General features: G+C 45.4%; 2 long non-coding RNA genes across 2 annotated transcripts in view; both read left to right on the top strand.

Moving 5' to 3' along the window:
* Window positions 1–1,119: 1,119 nt before the first annotated feature.
* LOC123379762 lies at window positions 1,120–2,156 on the top strand. Its single transcript, XR_006584642.1, has 2 exons — window positions 1,120–1,484; window positions 1,949–2,156. It is a non-coding gene; the product is annotated as an uncharacterized LOC123379762 (long non-coding RNA).
* Window positions 2,157–3,455: 1,299 nt separating this feature from the next.
* The window catches only part of LOC111556350, a 30,844-nt gene continuing 27,026 nt past the window's right edge, over window positions 3,456–7,273 (top strand). The window contains exon 1 of the long non-coding RNA XR_002735794.2: window positions 3,456–3,645. This is a non-coding gene — a long non-coding RNA (uncharacterized LOC111556350). The remainder of the gene's footprint in view (window positions 3,646–7,273) is intronic.

Here is a 7,273-nt window from a genome sequence, read left to right as displayed (position 1 = left end):
CCATTCTGCATGCTGTTTTGTAACCTGCTTTTAAATTAAATGAAAAATGAAACCTTGATAGTATTGCACTAAGTGGGAAGAATTTTGTTGCTGTCGACTCAAATGATTCATGCTGATGACATAGAGAAAAAGCGACTCAATATTTGTTTTGCTTCTTTGCTTTTCTTGGTGCAGGCAGAGAAGGGACAGTTCTGAGAACTAAGAAGTCCGTGCCTTTCTAGCTACTGTCTTACTGGAGGGGGTGGGGGGGCGGGGAGCTGCTTTGCTTCTTTGGGCCCGTGTCTTCCCACCAGTTCTGCGAGGGAACTGTGTTCATTAAGATCCTCTTCTAGCTCTTGGCTTTTGTGAGCTTGAAGTTTCTCCCTGTCCCTTCTTTGTGCTTGGGTATTTCAGAGCCCTGTGTGTGCTTAGAAGGCAGGGAATGTGACTGTGTTTTTCCCTGCTTTATGCCAGCACAGTGCCTGGCAAAGAACTGTCGCTCAATAAATATTTATTAATGGATGAACGAATGAGACTGTCATGACTGATGTCTTTTGTCATGAGCATCATTAGACCACGTGGCCTGCTTTTGGAAGCACCAAATCGGAATCCTCTATTTAAGTTCTCCGAACTGGGATAATAATATAAGTAAGTGATACCGCATATCGATGGCTCTCTCTGGGGCCCCATTACCAAGATATTACCAGGTCCATTCCGCAGGTAAATGGATGGCCACGTTCTGCTGGCCTTCTAATTCCAGGTCTCAGGTCCTTTCTGCTACACCACACTGTCTTTCAGGCACCCCATTTTCTCTCCGGTTGGGAGAGTTAACTGAACAAGCATTTGGGCAAACTTAAAGCAGAAGTTCTCAAACTTTAGCGTTCTGAAGAATTGCGCGGGGCCTAGCGATCCACATTGAAATAATCATTTGGGGGTGATTTTGAGGCAGGTGGTCTGAAAGAACACACTTTGAGGAACACTAGCTTAAAATATTTCAGATTCAGGGCTCCTGGGTGGCTCAGTCGGTTGAGCTTCTGACTTCGGCTCAGGTCACGATCCCACGGTTCGTGAGTTCGAGCCCTGTGTCGGGCTCTGTGCTGACAGCTCAGAGCCTGGATCTTGCTTCGGATTCTGCGTCTCCCTCTCTCTCTGCCCTTCCTCCACTCACGCTCTGTCTCTCTGTGTCTCTGAAAAATGAATAAATGTTGAAAAAAAGATTTCAGATTCAGTATTTTGTTAAGCAGAGGCGGTGGCCATGATAAGGTCATTAGGATCTTCATCAAGCATCAGCTTGCCCAAGCTTTGGTTTCCAAGGAGACTGGGGAATAACAATACAATAGTTAGTGTTCCTTATGGACCTACTGTGCCAGGAACTTTTCTAAACGCTTTACATATATTCTCTTCTTTAATTCTCTTCAGAGCCCTGTGGGGTATGTCCTATTATTGCCTCCATTGTAGAAGGAAACTGAGGCTCAGACAAGGACATTTGGCTTATCTACGATCAGGTGAAGTTGATAATGGGATTAACTACTCAATTCCTACTACTGCCGGGATCAGGAAACCTAATTCTTAATTATTTGTATAACAGCCAGGGGAAACTGGTGAGTGTCATTGGCTGATAGGGAGAGTAATTCATATTTTGGCTTACACACTCATGTCCTTTCCCTGACGTGGATTGCTCTTGGCAATCGTGGAACTGGAAAACAGAACAAAACGAAACAGTGAAACAAGTGATATTCACGTCACGGTCCCTTCTTCCCCTGGGTAGGCCCAGCCCTAGAACCGGTCCCTTCCATATTCCGGGAAATGATGTTGCTTTTACCTCAAAACCGAACTGCTCTTTTGGGGATATTTGAACGTTAACTACTGACCAGACATTTGATGATAGTGGGGAATTGTTGTTGTTGTTGTTGTTGTTGTTTTAGGTATGATACTGATACTGTGGTAATGTTGACTGCTTATATTTTAGAGCTCTATGCTGAAATCGGCATGCGTGAGACATCAAGAAGTTTTGGATTTGCTTCCGAATAATCCAGTTTGGGAAAGGTGGTAGGTAAAACAAGATTGGTTTTAGGATGATAATTGCTGACGCTGGCTGTGAACACATAAGTGTTTATTACACGATTGCCTCTGGTTTTGTATGTTTAAACACTTTCCTAATAAAGAGTAAAAAGTAATTACCTGTCTCACGTCCCTTTCACTCTGCAAGTGGATTTAATAAGTTTCGCTAAAGCACTCGAGGTTAATAATGGATTAATATGTGGTTGCTGCAAGAGAACATTTACCTTTTTAACAAGCATCTGCGATGTCTTAATCCAAAGAAGCAAATGTTTTGGAAATTTCAAGCATTATCCTCCCCTAACAGGGCATGTGTTTAGTGTCAGCTCAAACTTTCTCCTTCCCCCGTTTACCTGTGTGTGGAATCGGTCCTGATCCCTGACTTCGAGGACACTCTTCGTAACCTCTCCCTTTTCTTTTTTAACAACGCTTTCTGATGACTTTCTACTGCCTAACGTTCAAAATGTCTTCAGTTGTCACTCCTAGAGCCTTGTTACTTTTCTGTGAGCGGACAGCGAGTATTGTTAAGCCTGTGAACAAATAGGGGTTCCAGGAGCTTAGTTGGATGTAGTTAGTGGACTGGCTAATTCACTGTTGTATCTGTCTCTCCTACGAACAGGCGGCGTGCCTGGAACACCTACTATACATTCAATGTGATGCTGGGTTGACAATGTACAGAGATGCATTCAAGGGTGCCTGGCTTTGAGGCGCTCACTAATTTTAGGAGAGAAAACAGTGTGCTAAGTGAATAAAGCTAAGAGGTTGAGGACTTCATGGAGAGGGTGAGACTTCTGCTGGGCCGCGCAAAATAAGCCCGAGTTCATCACCCACCCAATTAACATCGGCATCGGGGAATTAACTGGTTGACCCAAACCCAGGAACCTTGCCATCTGCCTGGCCCAACACGCGTTCTGTGTTGTTGGTGTTGGACTTCTCGCTCTCTCTCTCTCTTTTTTTTTTTCATCTGAAATCTCCATTTTCCTTGCCGTTTGTAACTCCTGCAGGATTTTTCTTAAAGCCTTCCCATGGCACCGTTGTCTACACCGCACAAAATGAAGCAGACCTCTTTCCTGGGGACGCGGGGAGCCGCGGGGTGCTGGAAAGGAATGGGTGGAAGGCAGAATGACGCCTGGACACACTCCCATTCTGTGACACATATGCCTGCATCCTCAGGCTCCAGGCGACCGACGGTCGGTGTGGACAGCCTCACTCATGTTTACCTGTTCGGGCCGCCATTACTCACCTCTTCCCACACACCCCCACCCTGGCACACAAAGCCACGGAGTGACAAAACAATTTTTTTTTTTTTTAAAAAAAACCTCCCCCCCCAGCCCCATTCTAAAATGTCAAGCGTTTCGGTTTTGAGAAAAAAAGAAAGCTGAAGAAAGCATGACTCATGACAGGGCTGACAAACAACTATCCGGAGGTATGCTAGTGAGTCACGCTGTGGAGATCTGCCTTTATGTTGTGGAAAGGGCCCGGGATGGAAGAAGCATCATGGGACCAGCCAGTAAAATTCCACTACGCTCTGAAGCCCATTTGGAGGTGATTTCAAAACACTGGGCTTTTTCCGGCCCCGACCTGATGGGAGGCTCTGGGTACCCTCAGGTATGTCGATCTATACAGGAAGTCGGGAGGCATGATTATTAATAACTGGAACAAAATCGTTATTATCTTTCCATGCCCGATGCCATGCTGAACGAGCCCTGCTTGCTTCTGCGAGCCAGCCAGACTGCTGGATTTTCTTGAAGGGTATTGGGTTGCTAAGCAACAGCGCTGGCAGCATCCATCATGCCCAGCAATGTCAGCACCCGAGTGTGGCCCTGCAGAGCACGCTTGCACCCCTCCCCCAGCCTCCCCTTGCACCCCTCCCTCCTCCCCCCCCCCATGAAAACGTTAATTTGCATCTTGGGGGCAGGAGCCGTGCCAGGTGATTCTGGGTCTAAAACCCCACGGGGCAGCACATGAAGCACAAATATTGTTTTTGGTGGCAGAACGGGGCATGTGACGTCGTTGAAAATACAGGCTCATTTGTGTACCCACCTCATATAAGGAGTGTAGGCATAATTTAAAAGCCTGCACGTCAAATACCGTGCTGGGTTCTGCCTTTAAATCATTTTCCCTCTCTGCCCATACAGCATCTTATTTATACCCTTTTCAGTCCATATCTATCTCCCTCCCTTTGTTCCGTGGTCTCCTGGGTGATGGAGTTATTGTGTGTGTGTAGGGCTCTGTGGACAAAAGAGAGCCGATTTCTAGATGGGAGATGGCCCTGTGCTTAACGGTTGGAGGCCGCTGTTGGCAAGGCCTGTCACGATGACAGTTTTGCTCTGGAACTGCCCATTTTCTGGGCAGGGTCCCCATGTGGGCACCATCTATCTGTGCCTTTTTCTTCCTTTTGAGGGGCGCCAGGCCGCGTAAACTCGTAAAGTGCTGGAGGCAGAGTCGTAGACAAGAAAGAGTATCCGCTTTGGATCCTCTCGGATAGACCTAGATCCAAATCCTTTCTCCTCCCCAACCAGCTCTGGCATCTTGGCAAGTGACTCTCCCTATTTCTGAAAAGGAAGTTAATGAAAACCACCTCACCGGGTTGTTGGGGGAGGGCCTAGTGTGAAAATGCATCAATACGCCTGGCCCACAGTGTTTATTAAATGGCAGATATTACAAGGATTGAGTGAATCACACATGATTCCCAGTTGGAAGGGCGTTGAAGGCGTCATCTGGTTCAGCCCCGTAAGAAATTCTAATTCCCCCGCATCTTCCGGTGGATAAGCGGGGCAAGCCGCTGGTGGATTGCCAAAGGCTACGCCAAGTTGACCCTTGGTGATGCGGTTGGGTTATAAGATCTCAGACTCCTGGTCCAGTGGTCTTTCTTCTGGGCCCATTACGATACCTACTGCCTTCCTTAAAGTTATCTTGAGGCCTTACGATGGACCGATGGTTCTCCTTATAACTTGTTCAAGTCTGACTGGCAGGAACTTTTGACTAACTGTAGGGTTTTGGTGGTGATCAAAACGTAGAATTTGACCGGAGGCCTGGAGAAGATGAAAAAAGTGCCCGAGGAGCCCATGAGGATGACTTTACTGGGTTTTCCTCTGACAACTCTACCGTGCTTTACGTTACCTCTGCTCTAAAACCATGAAACAAGACCTTTATATCTCCTCAGTTATTACCAAAAACGCAATTTTATACATTTAAAGGACCCCCTCCTCTCCTCAAAAATCCATACCATTCTTTCTTAGACAAACCACGTTCCCTGAAGGAAAGCGGGGGCCTTCCTGGTCTGGTGTTCCCAGTGAAGGAAGAACCAAGCAGGCAGCCCTCAGCTCGAGCCCAAGGAAGCCATGTTGGTCTAGTTGGGCGTGCAACTCCTTTTTAGGAGCGTAGAAAGAGGAACAAGGGACTGGTCTAGGTTTGCTCCAGGTCAAAGCTGGGGGGAAAAGACAATGAGCAAAGTGAATTTTGAAGGAGATAGACCAGTGCACTTGGGAGACCCAAGCTACAAGGAGTGGGAGGGATACATCGGTGGCCAAGAAAAGGATATGAGTAAGGAGGGGGGTCTTGTGAAATCCTACCAGGGAGGCTCTCTGTGCATCTCTCTGACTCCTAGCCCCACTGCAGGGTCCTGGGGCACCAAACCAGGAAGAGGTCGGAAACATTCCTCCAAAGGCAGAATGTGGTATACACTAATGAGAGGTGATTCGATGTCCAGGGTCAGTGACAAAATACTCATATCTAGAAAACTGGGTCAAGGACATGGGCCAGACTTACCTTTGCTTTATCACTCAGCTGTGTCACTTCAAGCAAGTCATAATGCCTGGGAACTTCAGTTTCCTTATCAGAAAAATGGGGATAAGAATATATGCTTTAAGGTTGATTTGAGAATAAATGAGATAATCTACATAAAGCACTATGTACAATTCCTGACATGCAGAATAGCCCAGAATGAGTAATTCTTTTTGTTGTTATGGCCTGAGGGTCTCCCAGGAAGAGAAGCACTCACACTTGTTCTTCAGTCACAGGTTAGAAAAGCCCCAATTCTACCCCAAAACGTGAAAGCCTTTTCACTCAAGCATAGTGAAGTGGTCTGCAGAAAACTTACAAGCATGGCCTTGGGGCCCAGTCCAGCTCCCTGGAAAAAAACTGCTATTTTCCCAGCCTGCCAACAACAATTTCCTTCTTTTGGGTGGCCCTGAGCACAGCGCTGGGTCCTCAGGGGCTATTTGAAAATTAGGACTCAAAAAGTATAAGCTGCACCCCATGATTACACTGGTTGTTCCATCAGAGAGGTGTGACTTTGAGGGGGAAGCTCACATGAGATCCTGGGACTGAGCCAAAGGCGGGTGTGGCTTTCCCAGACTCAACCTCTTGACAAATAAAATAATAAGGAAATACATAATAAGAGAATGCTAATTAAAAGAACGTTAGTGTGGCCATAACAGTATCAGGCAAAATAGTCTTTAATTATTAAAGCACTATTAGAGCATATTAGGAGGGTGCCCGGCTGGCTCAGTCAGTAGAGCATGTGACTCGCCATCTGAGGGTTGTGAGTTCAAACCCCACGTTGGGCATGAAGACTACTTAAAAAAATTAAAAGCCGGGAAGTGGGTGCAACACAACAACAACAAAACAATGCAGTGTTAGGGAGAAAAAAGTATGTAGTCACTACATATGATGAAAGGAACAGTTCATCAAGATACGTTCACCTGGATTGCACCTAACAAGATTGCCTTAAAAAAATCTATATCAAACACTTGCATAATAACAGGAAATATTGGCAAATATTTTTCCACATTTATAGTGAGAGATTGAATGTAACTTCCATAGTAATTGATAAAACAAGAAGACAGAAAATTAGTAAGGGCGTAGATTTGAACACAATGCATAGTCTTGAACAACAAGCATACATGTAATTCCTCACTCAACAATAGAACATATACATTTTTTAAGCAAATATGGAAAATTTATAGAAGTTGACTATATACCAGATATTTATGGTATGAGGCCACTTTATGTAAAGTTTAAAAACTATAAAACTCTACTGTATAATGTTTGTGGATGTTCTACATATTAAAGTCATAAAACACATGGAAGCAATAACCTGCAAATTCAGTCTGTGAGCTTTTCTGGACATGGAAGGAAGGAAAGGGGATGAGAGAAGGACTTATTAGAGACCTTAACAGTATCTGAAGTGTTTTTAAAAAATAACTTAAACAAAAGAAAAGATCAGCTCCTG

Source organism: Felis catus, chromosome C2 (assembly GCF_018350175.1).
Source record: "Felis catus isolate Fca126 chromosome C2, F.catus_Fca126_mat1.0, whole genome shotgun sequence".
NCBI lineage: Eukaryota > Metazoa > Chordata > Mammalia > Carnivora > Felidae > Felis > Felis catus.
The sequence above is the reverse complement of the archived record's forward strand: the minus strand, read 5'-3'. Positions and strand labels throughout refer to the sequence as shown.